Source organism: Odocoileus virginianus, chromosome 27, assembly GCF_023699985.2.
Source record: "Odocoileus virginianus isolate 20LAN1187 ecotype Illinois chromosome 27, Ovbor_1.2, whole genome shotgun sequence".
In the NCBI taxonomy this organism is placed as follows: domain Eukaryota; kingdom Metazoa; phylum Chordata; class Mammalia; order Artiodactyla; family Cervidae; genus Odocoileus; species Odocoileus virginianus.
Window position 1 is genome coordinate 19449210 of NC_069700.1, and position 18640 is coordinate 19467849.

Below are 18640 nucleotides of genomic sequence, written 5' to 3' on the forward strand. Positions count from 1 at the left end.
GCTCCCTCTGGCTTCCTGTTGGCTCCGTGCTGGTTTTCTCACCCCATCACTTCCTGGAATGGTGGTGCCAGCTCTGCTCCTCGGAGCCCCAGGGAGGATTCGGGGATGTGCCTGTGTCAGAGCCAAGTGTCCGAGCCGCGTGACTTGGGTGGGGGCAGGCGCGGGTGGGAGAAGGGCGCTGCCACCCAAGCCAGCGCTCCACCGAACCCCCCATCAACGGTGTGCCCAAATTTAGTCTCCTTGCCCTTCCGCCCAGCACGCTGAAGCTAAATAGACGGTCTTTCAGCTGTGATTAGTCCCAAGTGCCTTCGCTCCACTTTACTGCTTTAAAAAAAAAAAAATCACGGTGACGTGGCCAAAGTCCCAGACGAGGGGCATGTGTAAAACCAAACAGATCGGAGAGGCCTGGCTCCAGGGCGCAACTGGTTCTGTGCATTTCCATGGAGACCTCCGGGAAGTGAAAGGCAGTCGCGGTGTTCTTGTGTGGGTTGATTAGGATGGTTCACTCCCAGGCTCTCCTCCTCCTGGAAAACAGACTGCCGGTGTGAGGCTCGGCTGCCCTTGCCATCCGGGTGGGCACCCTGTTTCCCCACGTCATGTTGCCAGGTCGTTCCAGGCTTGTAAATACCCCAGAGCATGTACAGCTTGGGAGTGCAGGCGTTGCTTTCACACTGCCTGGTTCTTTACCAGCTCCTCCACTTCACTAATTTAAGATCCTCAACTGTGCCCCATATAAGCTCAGTAAAATGGGAATGAAAATCATTTTGCTTATCTCATTGAGCTTTTTTGTGAGCTAATAATGCATGTACATACAGCATTTTCTCAGAGCTTGATATCAAGGACTCCATCGATGTTCATTATTCATGAATACTAATTAATTCTGTGACCATCACAAGCTATCACTAGGCAGCTGCTTTTCTGTGTCTCTCATTTTCATATATATTTATATATAGTCCTGATGTATCCATGCCGCACCCGACACACCATTTGCTGCCTGGGCCATCAAGACTGCTAAGAAATGTGGAAGTTGGGTACATTTGCTGAGGTTTTCTCCGTGGTGGGCTCTGAGCCCCCAGCCCATGGTTCACTGGGTTCCCTCAAGTGATCAAGCCTCAGAATTACCTCTCACCTCTTCCCCTTCTCAAAGATCATATGACTTCAGACCATTGTCTCTTTCTCCCCCTAGGAAGAAAACTGTGGTCCAATTAAGTGGAGATCTGCTGCTTGAACTATGTTATACTATGGTGTGGCCTGTCATGAGCTTCTCAGGTGATAATCTGCCTGCTAGTGCAGGAGACCTGAGTTTCATCCCTGGAGCGGGAAGATGCCCTGGAGGAGGATATAGCAACCCACTCCAGTATTCTTGCCTAGAGAACCCCATTGACAGCTGTCCGTAGGGTCCCAAAGAGTCAGACACAGCTTAGCGACTGAGCACACATGCGCAGCCCATCATAGCATTTTTAAGGATAATATGGTATTTGCATTTTATGAAGTGTTTTTATTGAATGACTTTTTTTGCTGTTTGAATGCCACTCTTATAAACAGATTTCTTCGAGCCCTCCCACTTAGCACAGTTTATTTAATTTTTACTCTCTTTGCCCAGTGTACATGCGAGCTTAGTCATGTCCTACTCTTTGTGACCCCATGGACTGTAACCTGCCAGGCTCCCTTGTCCATGAATACCAGAGTGGGTTGCCATTTCTTACTCCAGGTTATCTTCCTGACCCGGGGATTGAACTCATGTCTCCTGTGTCTCCTGCATTGGCAGGCAGATTCTTTACCACTGAGATACCTGGATACTGTGGTTTTTCATGATTGTAATAGAAATGCACAGACCAAATTCTGACCTTTCCCCCCAGGCAATGGTATATCCAAATATTTTGAGATGTTAGCATTTTTTAAAGTTGAGGTTGTTTCTAAATGCCTGCTAATAAGGGATTGGTTAGATCAGTTGAAAATGGTGACATAAATCTATATGCAGTGTCACAGAAGGCTGTCCATAGCATATGGGTGTGTGTTTCTTTTTAAATCAGGTTATAGAATGTAATGTCAGTGTGGGCCTCTAAAAGCTTGGATTTGTGTTGTTTTTATAAAAAGACAGCGGTAAGGGTAATTATCAAAATATAGTCAATGGTTTTGTTTTCTATGTGTGGCACGACTGTAATTTAATTTTTTTCTGTGCTTCTATCATACATATATTTTTTCAACGAAATATAGTTTTGCTAAGCAGAAAAGGCACATTAAGGCTGTTATCATTTTGGAGATGGAAAGATGGAAAGTTTGGATTGGTGCAGAGCCTGTTGCTTGGAGAGCAGGAAAGATGAATGGAGAGAGGAGAATGGGGAAAGCAGCTGGAGGTGGAGTGGAAATTCGGGTGTGTTGGGTGGGGGAGCTGGAGAGGGGGGTCCACAGAACCGCCAGGGGATGCTGTAGAGATAAACTCGAGCCCTGGATCTTAGAGACGTCATTCCCATCTGCTGTAAATTAGAGTTTGCTTTTCTAAAGCCTTTTCTATTTTAAAGAAAATATTTATTGGCTACTCCAGCTCTTTAGTTGCAGCATGTGGGATCTAGTTCCCCTATCAGGGATTGAACCTGAGTCCCCAGCATTGGGAGTGTAGGGTCTTAGCCACTGGACCACCAGGGAAATCTCTCTGAAGCCTTTCGAAGAGAGGTTCGGAGGGTGAAATGGGGGTGTTTCAAGCCATTCAGAGAAGCAACTACAGACACATCGGGAAAAACGCAAGTCAGGGTGGACCAGAAGTGGAAATGAAACTTCTCAGTTTCAGTTATTAACCGAGCAAGTCACATGAATGAAAGAGCCTGTGGTGAAAATTTAAGCTTTTAAAAACAGCAATTGAAAATTTCAAGTTAAATCCTAACACCGCACGTCATCGTGGCCCAGTGTGGGGCTGTAGAAACAGGCCATCGGCCACCGTGGGGTGAGACCCACCTGCCTTGGTTTCCCAAGCACCTCCCCACCCTTCCAGGGCTGTAGTGGGTGAACAGGTGGTGGGGACAGGGCTGCCTGGTACTGTCTGGGGGAGCGGTTCAGTGAAGGTATGGATCTTGACTGCTTGAAGAATCTTTGGACCCGCAGCATCTTGTTCAATGCTAATAGCCTGTGGCTGCTGACTCCACTTCCCTGCCCAGGTGTGTACCCCCCTGCTGTTTGTGATGGTGGTTTTTGTGCATGCTCTGTCGCTTAATCGTGTCCAACTCTTTGTGACCCGATGGACTGTAGCCCACCAAGCTCCTCTGTCCATGGGATTTCCAGGCAAATATACTATGGCCCTTTCCTCCACCAGGGGATTTTCCCAACCCAGGGCTTGAGCCTGAGTCTCCCGTGTCTCCTGCCTTGGCAGGCGGATTCTTTACCACTGAGCCACTGCATCAACACATTATTTGTTAAACCTGATTGTGCAGAGGGAAGGGTGGGAGAAGGGACAGCCTTGGGGTTTTCTGTGGTTTCCCATCGAAAAGATACACAGGAAATGATAAATGGCAAAGCAGCAGTAACAAATTGGAAGAGAAATGGCTGATGATGACTTACTGAGTGTGTGATGTGCCCAGCCGTGTGCTGGATCGGCCCTTCTGATTGCGCTGACCCTTTCAGCAGCTCTCTTCAGTACGTCCTGTTGTCTGTCCATACACAGAGCACTCTAGCAGCTCCATCAGAGCTGCTGAAGGCAGGACTGGGATTTTACGCTATCCTTCTGAGTTCAGAATCCAGGCTCTTCACTGTCGTGCTCCCCTGCATCTCAGGAAGGCCTGTAGGCAGCATGGGCTTCGGGGTGAGGGAAGGAAGCAGTGTGGGCATGGACAGCAGGAGGGGGAGTCCGGGGAAGGGGAGGCCAGAGCTGGCTCTCAAAGGGAAATCGAGGCAGAGACACAAATGGAAGGCAGAACGGAGGGCTGATCTTCCAGGCAAGAGAAGTCATGCAGAGAACTGAAGAAAGCAGTTAATAGATGAAATGCGGTGGAGGTTTCTAGGCTGAGTAGGCTGGGGAAATGATAGGCTAAACAGGTTTCTTTGCTGCAGGACTTATCAGAGCCTTTACTAGAGCATAATGAGTCTTGTATACCTGCACCCCAAACATTTGTTGGCCTTGGAGAGTATTTCATGGAGTGATATTCTAGAATATTCTCCAGGGCATCCAGGGCTGTTGTACTGAGTTTGGGGAATTGTGGGAATCAAGGGCGGAGACAGAGGGAGGTTCAGGAATGTCAGATGGAAGGGTTAGACGTTATCCTATAAGCAGTGGGGAGCTTGGAAGAGCGTGGCTGTTCTATCTAGGATGGCCAGAGGAGAGGAAGACTGAGTCCTGAGGCAGAGACTCCAGTTAGAACCCTCTTCTGTAGGCTGGTGAGAGATGAGGGTGTCAGTGGAAATAATGGATTTAATTACATAATGAAGCCAACAGGTGACTGTAAGGGCCCGTGGTAGTCCTTGACTGCAGCCTGGGACATGGGCAGATATGAGCATGTCTCTTGGGTACCAGCTTTTGAAATAAAGATGCATAGTGTGAGTTTTGGCATGCCGAATGGGGTCAGTGGCGTGCTGTTTAGGTACAGATGCAGGAACGTCTCCCAGGAGAAAGATCTGAGTAGGAAAAGTAGATTTGAGTGTCAGTGGCTTCAAGGCGGCCCCTGGAGCAGGATTTCTAAAGGACCAACACAGGCCGAGCCTTGAACCCTGAACCTGGGGGTGAGTCTCTGTCCTGGAAGCATCTGTGTGTGGAGGAATCCGAGGGAGCAAAGGGACTGCAGGGAAAAACCCTTTGGAAGAGGCGACTCCCCAGGCCTTGCAAGCGGTGGCTTGTAGCCCGACTCCACAGCTGCTTTGTGGCTGAGCGCCTAACAGTCCTCTGCCTCCTCCCGTTGCTGTTTCCCTTGTGTTCTGTGGGGCTGCCTGCTTCCTCTGCTTAGCGATAAATATCACGTCAGGGTTAGATATTTACAGATGCTTCACGAGGGCTGCTTCCCTGGGTCAGGAAGATCTCCTGGGTCAGGAAGATCCCCTGGGTCGGGAAGATCCCCTGGAGGAGGGCACTACAACCTACTCCAGTGTTCTTGCCTGGAGAATCCCATGGCCAGAGGAGCCTGTGGTCTAGAGTCTGTGGGTTCGCAAAGAATCGGGCACGACTGAGCACGTGTGCACACAGGAGGGCTGCAGGTGGCTTCCTATCAGGTGTGTCCCCCCAGTGCCCACCGGGCCTTTGGACTTGGGTCACTTCTTGTCCCCTGCATCCTCTGCCAGGCGGCGGAAGGATGTGAGGGTCTTGTGGTCCCGCCCAGCCGTCCATCTCCTCTGAATCCTTGCCTTCTTCCGGACTTCACCTGGGGGAGCCTGAAGTCTCCTTATTTGAGGCTGGGGCCCGGCGTGGCCCGGGGCCTGCTTGTCAGCACGTGGCTTGGGTTTCCGTGTTAATGGTCCCAAGTCGGGATCGCAGATGATTGAGTGTTGTACTGGCTGGTCATGTCGAGCCTCCTGGAGCAGCCAGCTGCAGAACTTTCAAAGGGCCGCGTGTAACTTGCACAGAAGATGTGGCAGCGGGTGGGGGGACCGAGATGGGGACAAAGAAGCCAGTTTGTGAAAGGGAAAAAATAAATGAGCATAACAGCTCCAGGCCATTGGGTGGGGCGCGGCAGGACACTTGGGCACCATGCAGCCCCTCTCCTCTTCCCTTCGGATTTTTCCCCTTCCAGAGCCGCCTTTAGTCAGCGCCTTAGAGACCCCTGCAGACCCCCTCTGGGTAAATACAGCCCCTGTCTCCCCCCCCCCCCCCCACTCATTATGCATTCCTTTAATCCGGCCCATCTCCAGGTTGCCAGCTGGCAGAGACTCAGCGGATTCCAAACCCCAGCTGGTGCCGGAGTGTTTACACGGGGAAGCTTGGCAGACAGCTTGCCCCCAGGCTGCTCAGCTGGAGGAAAAGGTGGAAGGACGTCCCAGAGCTGAGGCCCGGTTTGTCTGCAGGCTCTCCCCCCCACCCAGGCCTGCTCTGGCCCTGAAAAGGAAAAGGGAAAAAAATCCCCCCATGTCTGAGGAGGCGCTGGGCTGGGGTCTCCCTGGCTCACCCTTTACACCCACTTGGAGCCTAAACAGGCCGAGAGCCTTTCACTTGCCCGCTGGAGCAGATGAGATTATTATTTCAAAGCTGTTATTTGTCAGTATAAAGTCAGTCTCCAGAGTGGATGTGACTTTCCAAAATCAGGGCTGGAAGCTCTGTGATCAAATATTCCTGAAGCCAAGCCTGGGTTCCCTCCTGCAGCCTGAGGGCAGTTTTGTCCTCGGAAAAGGCCCCTGAACACGCAGGCAGGTGGTTGCTGGTCCAGTCGGGGGCTTATGTTGATGAGAGTGTGTGAAAAGCCAGTCCTAAGGCATCTTGCACCAGGGAAGTGGTTTCTGCTGGTTGTCAGCACCACTGGTCATCGGGAACTTGGAGTGGCCGTCTGTCCGCCTCCTGATAGTTTCCTGGTTAATGCTCCCAGCACACATGGGTGGGAGAGGATTCGGCTGATGTGATGTGCCCTGTTGCCAGCAGTTGTTTTGATGAGGTTAATAATTGTCATGTGGTGTTAGTATTAAGCCTTTTATTTGAAGAGCATAACAGTTTCAATCAGGGTCCCGGTGGAAACAGATGAGGTGATTGAAGGTGCTGTTAACCCGGGTGGGGACAGACAGGATGAGGGGAAATGGACAAGAGATGGTAAACCCCCCCAGGGCTTTCGATCTTGGAAGGTGGCCCCAAATCTGAAGAGACGGAGGATGGAGTGGGTGCCGAACGTGTGCTCTGAGGGAGAGAGGGAGGAAGAGGGGGAGGTGGTGGCTGAAGAAGGGGGCTGGACCTTTGGGATGTGATCGAGTCACTGCCACGTCACCCAGGGGGAGGGCGCCAGGCAGTGGTACCTCCTGAGTTCTCTTAGCTCCTGTGGGTTCAGATGAAGCCAGGGCTCCAAGAAGCCCATTGATGCACTCAGTAAAGGTCATCACGCCCTCTGCTCTGGGCCTCAGGGCAGGATGGAGACTCAGCCAGCCCAGTAGCACTTGCACATTCTCTTCTATCTCCTGTTTGAATCCTGCCTCCTCTACGCCCGCAGGCAGTTGGAAAGGCGGGCAAAGGGACACCGGTACTCCTGAAATACTGCAAACTCTGATGACAACCTTTTGGGGCAGATGTTTCCTGATTGCAATAATTCAAATCCTGGAACACATTTACTGTAATCTACTGACTACCCTGATTGATCTCTGGGGAGACCAGGATTGCCCTGGCTCCTGAACCAGTTCAGACAATACTCAGGTACCACTTCAACCTATTTCCTTCTCTGCCAGTGCTCTGCACCCTTGGCCTTCTGGGACCAAGAAGAGGTTCCAGTGGAAGGTACATAGGATTCTTATCACGTGTCCAGTTACCACTGGTCTTGGAATATCGGTATCCAACAGGAAATTACTTCCCTGATGGTTTCACGTGGAGAAGCTCAGACTCACTAGGCCGTTATGTAACTGATAAAATTTAATTGGCAAGCTGAAATCTGGGATGGTCTGTCAAGTTGTGTGTCTGGAAGTTAGAGTTTGGATTTTTATGTGACAGCACTGCCTCCCGAATTGAGGGAGGCAATTATTTTTTCATCTGTGCTTAGCTCTTTGGGGAAGCAAGATGTTGAAATGCCCATGATGCGGTAATGGACAGCATCCCATGTATGACTTAAGTAGGCAAAAAGTCGACTTTGGAGCCAGGTTGCTTTTAGAATGAATGAATGAATGCCAGAATGAATGAATGAATGCCTGAATGAATGAATGCAAACTTTAAGGGGTCTGAGGGCCAGATTTCCCTTCCTTTTCCTGTTTTAGACTAGCTTGTTTGAAACACATGGGATTCAGTTGATCTGAATCAACCCACACAGTAGATGCCCCCCAAAGCCGCCCCACACTGTAGATCCCCCCAAGCCAGCCCACACGGTAGATCCACGCCCCCCCCCCACCCCCCCCACCCCCCCCCCCGCCCCCACTGCAACCAAAGCCTCCCTGATGCGCTAAGCTGGCTGGTTCCATCTGGGTCCTCCCGCACTGTCTCAGCACAGTTGTGTCTCTTCTCACCCCCGCCCCTCCCCTCTACTTATCCACAATCTGTACATCTTTCTGGCTGAGCTCACCCCCTCCCAGGAGTCTTCCCCAAGGAGATCCATAGGCTCCAAGCCCAGAGCACTTGCTGATATTTACAGAGTCGCTCCTTTGTCCTAAGGACCCTCAGGGTGCAAAGATGAATAAAGCCACAGTCTCTGCCCTGGATAGTAGAAGGGTCCCTGCTTGTCCTTTGTCTCATCATGGCCTGATTCACGGCATCTTTTCTTGTTGTCTCACAAATAACTCTTCGCGCGACAGAGTCTCCATCGTTAGTTTTCGGGCTCATTGTTCAGGGGTGCATGTGGCTAAGAGTCCACACGTCACAGTCTGATGGATCTGGGGTTCCAGTCCCACTTCTGGGGCTTATTAGTCGTGTGCCTCTGGGCAAGCTTCCTAAACTTTTTGAGCCTCACTTGTTCTGTATAATAGGGCTTGTGGGCGGATTAGATGAGATAGTTTCTGGTAAGTGTTTACAGCGATTCCTGGCACATGGTAGGAGCATGTAAGTAAGAGGAGTAGAGGCAGTGCTACAACAGAAGGTTAAATGGGGTGATCCTGTTTGCTCTTTACCACAGGGCCCAGCACTTAATGAGATCTCACACATCCTTTGTTGTGCCTTACAGGCTTGTTGAGGGTTACGTGAGATAATCACATAAAACGCCTCAACCTGGCCCAGCCGGCAGTAAATGTTCAGTAAAGGGCTGTAGTTTTACCACTTCTGAAATTAAGGAGTTGCACGGGATTGACAGCCTATAGCTTCTGGTTTTGGTCTCTGAGCCTTTGAGGGAAGGAAGTGGATCTTAGACATTTTTCTGTCTCCAGTAGCATCATGCCTTGCACAGAGCTTGCACTCAGTAAATATTTTGTAATTGACAGGTTGATTTTATATTTTAAGTTTTACATGTTCTTTAACTTTTCAGATTTTTCAGTTCTAAGCAGAGGTATGTTTCTGGGGAGTGAGAGTATCTTTCTTACCAGCCTGTTTTATATGCATGCACACACACACACACGCACTTCTCTTGCTTTCCTTGACCCAGCTGTTAGAAAACCCGGCGTGGCCACTATAAGATCCAGGAGAAGGCCCCAGAATCCTGCCTGTGGCTCTGATGGAGAACGGGGACGCCGGCCTCAGCCAGGCCTTATCTGCATATCTGAGGGTTCTGATTCCGAGCTCCATCACTCCGACCAGAGACAGTGAAGGCTGATGGAATGATGGGAAGTCGGAGGCCTCGTGGTGGTCCTCTGGCCAGCACCCTAACAATTTCCCCGTAACTGGCAGAACAGCTGTCCTCCTGTGAGTCCATCCAGGCGGCCCTGCCTCTCCTTCTCGGGCCACGACTGAAGGTGGACTGATGGCCTTGGCGTGGCAGTGCAGTGCTGGGCCAGAGGAAGCGACTGGCAGGCCGAAACGTTTCCCAGCCCTGTTGAGTGTGATGGTGTGGAGGTGGTGTTACAATTTTGGTTTTGCTCCCCCACCACATCCTCCCCAGTCCTTTTGACTTCCCCCTTGAATTACATCAGGTCAAGGCATACTGAATGCGCATCTTTTCGGATCTGAACAAGTGTCAGAACTTCAGAGGCAGCAGCAATCTTGTGGAGCTGCCCAGGGCCGGTGCTCCCTCAGCCACCCCTCTTCTGTGGTCCTGGATCTCATTTCCTCAAGAGAGCCCCCTTGAGTAGATATATTCCTTCCAGCTCCCCCGTTTTCTGCGTATCCAGTCGCTTCTCCTCACTACACGGAGGTTTGAGAACCCTTCTATCCCTCCCTGACCTCCTGGCCACCGGAACAAGCGGTCCAGACCCATCTCCCCTTCTCTCTCTCTTTCACGCTCATCCCACGCGCCAGCCTCTGCCACCTCCTTTTCTGCAACATTTTACTCAGCAAATAATGACTTTATGACCTTCCCGTCCCCAAATTGGATAGACTCTTCATGCACTCATTCATTTAGCAAATATTTATTGGGGTCCCAGAGTGTACTGAGCACTGTTCCAGCTGCTCTGGATCCATCAGAAGGAAAAAAGTTAAGACCACGTCCCCCTGCAGCAAGAATCTCCATCCCAGGCTGGCTGGTCCTCCCCGGAGCCCAGACTCCTCCTGATGCCCTCTCCCCTGGCTGCTGTTCCTTCTGCCTCTCTTGTGGGTCCTCTCAGCCCGCTCCCTTTCCCTTCCCCTCCCAGCCCTGGACCACAGCTGTCTTCTGTCTCAGTTGATGATCCCATCACCCGTGCAGCATTTCGCATTACCATTCTAACACCAAGCACATCTTACTGAAGTTATATGTTTCGCCGTCCATTTCCTGAACCAGATGGGAATATTGCTCTTGGATACTCCATCTGAATTCACTGTGCCACCGAGTCTTCTGAAAACGACCCACGCTGCCTGTGTCTGTGGCCATCACCTTCATCCAAGTCTGCGTTATCCTTCCTTCCAAACTGGCTTCCTTCCTCCCAGGCCCTCCTCTGCCCCATGAGCAGGTACGCCCTCTGCAGTGGAAACCTCATTGTGTTCTCCCCTGCTTAAAGCCTCCCACAGGGAGCATAAAGTCCAGTTTTTATATCCACCATAGAGGGTCCTTCATGGGACCTGGTTCTTGCCAGCCTTCCAGCTTCATCACTTTCCACACACAGACCATTCATTCCCCCGGAGTCATATTTCTCTGGTGTCTCTGAGTGTGTGCAACCCGCTTCCTGACTGACTTTGGCCCGTCCATCCCTTCAGTTCTTCAGGGCAGGCAGAGCCCCCTCTCTGGTCTCATGAACTGCTGCATGTACCCTCTGATAATGACAGGGTTGTGTTGTGAGCTTTTCCAGGCTGGTTTATCTGGCTGGGCTCCAGGTTTGGGCAGTGCCTTTCCCAGCCTGGGACGGTGTTTGGGGTGGGGGTGTGTGGTGGAGGTATTCTTGCGTCTGGGAGTTGAGGGGGCAAAGCTTAGAGAGGTGAGGTGGAGTACCTGGGGTGTCCTGGGATCCAGGAGGGGGCCTGATTCCTTTGTAGGCACTAAAGAGTCACAGAGGACTGTGAAGTGGGCCTGTGGTGTTTTCAGGAAGGCCGATCCTAGTCTTTGCCAGTGCAATCCGGGAAGAGGGTGAGACCACACTCAGGCTAGCTCTTTGACCTGCCCCCTGCCGGCCATGGCCTGGGCTCCTGCTTTAGAGGGGGCAGAGCAGTGGCAGAAGCATTGTCACCCCTCGAGGCCTTGGCAGGGAGGTGACCTCCACCCCACCAACGTTTGTGTGTGCCTGTCTGTTTGCATCCTCATCTCCACCTTTGTTGTGTGGCTGATTGTTCCAGGTGATCATCCATGCTTCTCATACAAAACTTAAGGTCACTGGTGTCCCCAGCAGTTCCTGTTCCTTCTTGTGTCCCTCTGAAATAAGAGTTGCCCGGTTTTGCCCCTGGCTCTTGCTCCAAGGCCTGGATTCACCAGCAGGTTGTTGGGGGTTTGCACACTGGGTGTTGGATGAGGGCGCCTGCCGCCTCCTGTCTGCCTCTTGAGGACCCGCCGTGAGTTCAGCCTCCGTCCAACCTCTCCCTCTGAGGTGTAGTTTTCTTACCGGGCCGCCTTCACCTGTGTGAGGTCACAGGCAGCCTCCTGGGGGTGCTGAGAGGCCGTGATGGAAGCTGGCCTCCCTGGAAGAGAAAAAGCACCACACATTTTTAGATCTCATTTAAAATACCGCTTTTAATTACTAAAGTGAGATTTTGCACTAAATCTGGCTGTGTGTGTGTGTGTGTGAGAGAGAGAGAGAGAATCTTGGAATATAGCACATAACCTAGATATTAGTGTTTGCCTGGGCTGTTTATTTGGTTTAGGGGTACGGAGGGACTCTTGTGGCAGCGTGTGGGTAGTGTCTACCTCAAGTGGTGCCTTGGGGGTTAGAATTGTGTATTCTGTCTGTCTGTAGCACATTTTTCTGGGAACTCTTGCCTTTCATGTTATTTTCCTTCTCCACTTTGAAGTCGATTTGGAACATCCCCCTGTGAATATTATTTGCAAATACACAAGGGATGTTTGAATGCCTGGTGTTTTTCATTCACCTCGATGGCCTTGATTTAATTCACCTGAACCAAGTCGTCATCCATGCAGTCCTCTCAGGTGCCCTCCTGCGGGGGGTCTTCGGCAGGTCTTCGTGTAGACTCGTGCTGGGTAGTCTGGGGGCCGCCCAGAGCGGGCTATAACGCATGCGCAATGAGCATGGCACGGAGCGGCGGTTCAGAGGTGCGATGCGCAGAGTGGAGCTTCGGGCCGGCCTCAGTTTCCTCGAGTGTGCAAGGTAGGGCTCTGCCTGCAGTTAGGTGGCACCACAGGGGACCCGCTGGGACCCGCCCATCACCCCTCAGTGGGTAGGAGAGGGGTGTGCCGAGACCAGGACGACAGACAACGCACACCCTCAATTGCAGAGGAACAGCTGATTTGTAAGAGCTCACTTATTTGCCTTTTTGCCCTGGTTCGCTCAGTTCGCGTGTGGGCGGAGGTGGACAGCCTGAGTCAGGGCCTCTCTTCATGGGCCCGACTGGAGCCCGAGAGGAATCCGAGGGTTCCCACGGGAATCAGGCGTGGTCTACGGCCCCGAGACGCTTCGTTGCTCTCCCCAGTTCCCTTCTCTAGCAAGCTCTGCTCTCCACGCCTGGCTCTCCCCACGCCTGGCTGACGTTTTAAGTAGGAAACTTTCCAGACGGTGGAAAATCATTTAAAGGGGTGGCCGTGGACCATAGTCTACCCCGCTCTTTCCTTCCTTCATTGTAAACAAGCTAAATGAAGGCAGATCCACCTGGGCCCCGATTGGTCGGTCGTCCCACCCCCCGAATAATCCTTCCACTTCCTCCAAACGGGAGGAAATGCCACGAGCTCCTTGGGGCTGATTCTCCCTGGCAGCCACTGGTGATGATGGCCAGTGAGTAGGGCCTGGCTTCCGCAGACAAGTGTGCCTTCAGAATTGCCGCCTTCCTGTCTCTCACCTGATGGAGCTAAAGCTTCTCTAGAAACTGCGGCTCAGTGGACGCTGTGATATATTGGTGCCACAGTTCCTTTTCTGCAATCAAGTCTAAGATGTTACTTAATCTGAACCCTCCCCCCAAAATCACTTGGAGCCTAAAATTCTACACTCCACAACCCTTTGTTTTTTCTGTGTTGATTTTTATTTTAAAGATGATACTGCATCTGAACAGGTAGCTTTTGCTCATAAAAAGTTTGTTCTCACCCATGTATGTGTTCTGGGAATATCCACAGAGAATCTGAACTCTGCCATGTCCTGCAAGAGAAGCGCATTTTAAGAACATTGACATGCTAGAAAGGTATTCTGTGTACACACTTCCTTGTTTTGTTATTTTTAAATTCTGAATGACTAAGTGCTTCTTTGAGCATCCTGGGCGGCTCAGAGGTAAAGAATCCTCCTGCCAATGCAGGAGACTCAGGGTCAGATCCTTGGTTGGAAAGATCCCCTGGAGAAGGAAATGGCAATCCACTCCTGTATTCTTGCCTGGAGAATCCCATGGACAGAGGAACCTGGCGGGCCACAGTCCACTGGGTCCCAGAAGAGTTGGACACAGCTGAGTGACTCAACAACAACAACAAGGCTCTTCATTTTTATATAGTTTTTAGCTTCTGTGAGGAATGGTTTCTGAGTATGCTGACCCACCCAGATAAGGGGAGAGCTGCTGGGGATGAAGGGGAGGTGAAGTATGTAATCAACTAAGAGTATTTAAAATATTGGCTCAGGGCTCTTTTTGGGAGGGAGCAGATGAGAGTGTGTATATATTAAGGCCTCCAGAGAAGAAATACAAGGGCTGTAGGTATTCTATCTAAGGCTGTCTGTAAGGCACATAGTGGGTCGAGTTCCTTCTGTACAAGCATGGGTTGCATAAACATGCAGTCTTAAGGTTATCAGTCAGTTGTGGCTGTAAAGAAAGTGGAAAGAGCTGACCTTAGACCACCTTCTGTGTTTTAGTACTGGGTTAACTTCAAATCCAGTTTTCATATGTATCTTTTTTTCTTTCTTTTTTTTGAATAGCTCATCTTGGGAATTCCCTTGCTGTCCTGTGGTTAGAACTCAGTTCTTTCACTGCCAAGGGCCGGGGTTCATACACTGGTCAGAGAAGTAAGATCCTGCAAGCCGCTCAGCGTCGCCAAAAAAAAATTAAAAGCTCAACTTCAAAATTTTAGAAACTGTTTAAGTGGCCCTTCCTAAATTCCTCTTGATCCCAATATAAAATTTAGACCTTGGAATCAATGAATGTCCTAAAGCCCCTGCTATCATTGTATCATGGCTGTTCTGATGATGGGTTTTTCTCATAAATATACAGTGTCATTTTTTTCATTCAATATAGGACTATGATCATGACTGTTAACAGAGTCTTTTCAGCACAATGAACACAGGCTTGTAGAGAATCTGTTGTGTGTGTTTGAGTAGCTTTGCCTTGTTCTTACATCAAGGCAGTTTTTCAGGTGAGAAAATTGAATCTCCGGGTGTTGCTAAAAGCCACATGGACGGTACCATCAGCAACCTGCCCCTGACTGCAGGCACTTGGCCCTCCCTGCCAGCCCCTGTTCATCCAGATGGAAACTTTCAGAAAGTAGGTGTGAAAAGCACCTTTGTCTCAGCTGTATCTGCCTTTTATTGAGTGGCAGAGGGGCTTTGAACCTCCTTCACTGAGTCCCAGCCATATTAAGGTATATGCAGGTGACCAGCTGGACTCAATGAAGCCAACACTCCAGGAGAGAAAGGCTTAAAGACTCTTATTAAAAACACTCACCAGTTGAGCATGACTTATTTACTTTTTCTTGTAGTTTTTAAAAACTGAAGTATAGTTGATGTACAAATATCATATAACTTACAGGTGTACAATATACTTATTCACAATTTTAAAGGTTATAGTTATAAAATATTGGCTATATCCCCCATGTTGTACACTATATACCTGTAGCTTATTTTATACATAACTGTATCTCTTAATCCCCTACTCCTATATTGCCCCTCCCCCCACCTTCTGGTAACCACTAGTTTGTATCTGTGAGTTTTAAATGTTTTTTCTGACTGACTGAATTTTTTCTGTGCACCACCTGGGCACGAAGATGCAAGAGCAATTTTGGGAAATTCTGAGTGGAGATCATGTGGCTTCGGAGAGCAGGCTGGGGCACAAGATGGAGACAGGTCACTTGGCTCACTTGTGCTCCTGAGGAGCAGGGCGTGAGCATCCCTCCCCAGAGGTTCTAGGTCGGCTGCATGGACTGCGGTTCAGCCCCTGGATGGGTGACCTTCATTTGGAGCAGGGCTGCCTGTGAACATGGGGGCCCGGCCCCCTCCCATCTCCTGTCCTTGGTGGTGAGTCCTGCAGTGCAGCCCCGTTCAAGGACCAGTGCGTGGGTATGGCCAAGAAATAAACAATAAACCAAACCGAAGGTCAAATACTGCTTACCCGGAAAGCCGCGAGACTGCCTTCATCGCGTCTCCCCTCTCTTATCTCTGCTGTCCAGACATCAGCTTGCAGTGAAAGAGAGCAGATCGGGGCGTGGGGAAGCCCACGTGTACCTGGTACATAGGGCTGGCAGGTTGGCCCGAGAGGCCTTGTTTTCTTGTTGTTGGTTACAGGTGACCCCTGGGCCTCGTCTTCTCACGATGCAGATGCAGTAGTAGATTTTACACACTCAGCAAGCTGTCAGCAAGCATGAAGCTGTTTTTTAAATTTGTGTGTGTCTGTGTGTGTTTGGCTTGCTGGCTGTTTCTTGGTGTGCAGGATTTTCTCTAGTTGCGGTCCTCTGGCTTCTCATTGCATTGGCTTCCCCTGTTGTGGAGTGCGGGCTCTCGAGTTCAGTATTGGCGGCTCCCAGGCTCTAGAGCGCAGGATCAGTAGTTGTGATGCATGGGGTTAGTTGCTTGGAAGCATGTGGGATCTTCCCAGACCAGGGATCAAACCTGTGTCTTTTGCATTGGCAGGCGGATTCTTTATCACTGAGCCACCAAGCTAGGCCAAGGCTATGTTTTTAGCATTGATGGTAAGTGGAACCAGGAAATAACTTTTTGGAGCTGAAGGTGGAGAGAGGACCTTTTAGGACATGCATTCTGATACCTAATCCTTTCTGTGCTTATCTGTAAAACGGGAATATTATGAGTGTCTGCCTCACAGGGTGGTTGTGAGAATTACGGGAAATAATTTCTGTGAAGCCCTTAGAACTGTGCATCGCTCTGAGTAAGCCCTAACATTCGCCACCATTGTTGTTCATGGGTGAAAAGACTGGGGTCCAGAGAGCTGAAATGCCTTGCCTGAGGTCACCCACACCCACAGCAGGACTGGGACTGGAGTCCAAGTCCATTATGCTTTGCTGGAAGCAGCTGTTTTACTGGCATCCTTGGTCTCATTGCAACTGAGAGCTCAGATTCATGTGCCCCTAATAGAACACGGCATGTGCAACCGTTTTGGTTCTGTTATGGCTACACAAGCACGCTCAGTGTCACTGCCTTTGTGCTTGATGTGTTTGAGTTAAAAGTTCAGTGAAGCTTTGTGTGTGTGTATGTGGTGGCCCCTCCTACATAATTTAGTGTTCTTCTTTACATTAGCGTATTAGCATGTTTTCACTTTTACCCACTGAGCCTGGCATTGAAAATGCTATTAAGCTCAATAATGTTTCCTATAAACAACCTTAGAAGGATGGGAAATGATTGGAATGACTTTTTTACTAGATTCCTGTTGCTTAGCCCTCTGTGTTACATGAACCCAGCCAGTGCTGGCAGAGGGGCTTGTTGGCCGTTTCGTCCTTGGTCTGAAGTTGGGAGAAGTTCGGAGTGAAGCTTTGAGGTGCCAGAAGACCTCAGAAGTTTCTTGTGCTGGAAAAGTAGAGTTGCCTTTTTTGTGTGCTGGAAAAGTAGAGTTACTTTTGGGGGGCCATCTTTTTTGTTTTCTTAATTAATGGATGTGATCAATCTAGGAGCTGATGATTCTTCCTTCTGACGATGACTTTGAGAAAGCTTAGGGCCAGATTTCTGGGGGCCTTAAGCCAATGAGACTTTCTGAAGTGAGTTTTTGTGGATCAGCCTCATCACTGCTCCTTCTCTTTGCCTTCAATATATATTTTTTGGTCCTCCTCTCCTTGTATTTTATGTCATCATTCTATTTTATGTGCCATGTTGTATGTCTCCTAAATTTGTTTTTGAAATGCATTTTTAAAAAATCAAATTGACTGTTGCCTTTTCTGCTTGTAAACTTGTGAGGTCTTGGTGGACAGGGGACCTCTCTGTGGTTCAGGTGTAGTCTCTGTAGTCAAAGCAGAGAAAACACGTTATCTTGCTGAGGCATGTCATGTGGAAGCAAGCTTGGCTGCTGCAGACAAGGATGCATGGCTTGAAATGGTTTCTGCTGTTATGACCAGGGGCGTAGGGATGGAAAAATACAGGAATCTCGATTTTTTTGCCTTAAGCAGAGTCCCAGATCCTTTCCTCTTAGAATCATGTTTAGAGAGCATCTGTTAAGGTTTTGCCTGTGGTTACTAAATACTATAGCTTCTTGCAGTATTTGCTCATCAAATAGGCATTTATGAGAGATCTACTCCGTGCCCAGCACTGGGAAGGACCCCAGGGGGAGAGAGGGGACACACACAGGGCAGTGAGGGCAGAGGACAAGCTGAGGGTCAAGTGACAAAACAGCAACGCTTCCCCTGCTTAATCAGGTCTGCATTTAACAAGCGCTTGCCCAGGGCAGGCTGTTTTTAGGCACTGTTGCAACAGTAGATTGAAGATAATCAAACTAAGACCCCTCCTTTCATAGAATTTACATCCCAGTGAAGAGAGAGTTTCAAAACAAGGAAAGATAAGCCCTATAAAGCTGGCTGCTTATCAAGGATGAAGTTTATGGTGTGTAAATTACACCCCAGTAAAAGTTAAAAAACTTTCGGGTTCACCCCAGGACAGATCACCCTCACTCTCTGCGCCTCATGTGTGCACTGCTGCTGCGTGCTGACGTGTACCTGTGACCCCAGCGCCCCATCTCCAGGCGCCTTTGCGGTGTCTGTGGACGGGCATAGGACGGTGGGATGTGTGGCTCACTCGACGAGCACGTCCTGGATGGAGGGGAACCGGGTGACACTCTGCCTTCCCCATCCAGCTCCTGCCATGAGCAAGTGGCCTTCTTGCCATCTGTTTGCTGCCACAGTCTTGCATCTCCGTGCCTTTCGCTGGTGACGTAGCTGCTTACAATGGCCCTCACACGGGGTGCCAGGGTGCTGTCTGAGGATCTTGAGCGTGGAGAGGCCAGGATGGGCCTGGCGGAGAACGTGCGTGTGTTAGAGAAGCTTCTTCAGGCTCAAGCCACAAGCTCAGGGTTCATGTTTCAACAGTGTGTGTTCCATGCAGCACCTCTCAAAGGGAACAAATGTAAACCAAGGTTACATATTGATCAGTTGATGGAAATGTGCTCAGAAGCCTGTAGGAGTCTAATCCCATGTTCCCCTAGGAGCAGTGAGTGGTCCAGTGTTGCTGGGATCACAGTGATGTCGCAGAACAACAGCAGTAACAAGAATTG

The 18640-nt window shown here is 50.0% G+C and overlaps 1 protein-coding gene across 3 annotated transcripts in view; it reads left to right on the forward strand.

Annotated features, from left to right (window-relative positions):
* Positions 1–18640, forward strand: part of TRAM2 (translocation associated membrane protein 2) — a 69649-nt gene that overhangs the window by 13001 nt on the left and 38008 nt on the right. Inside the window, exon 1 of one of the 3 annotated variants that reach the window (XM_070456311.1) lies at positions 3069–3152. The exons of the other annotated variants lie outside the window; for them this stretch is intronic. The gene's annotated coding sequence lies outside the window, so the exon portion shown is untranslated. Of the gene's footprint in view, positions 1–3068; positions 3153–18640 lie in introns of those variants that run through there. 3 annotated transcript variants of the gene reach the window in all.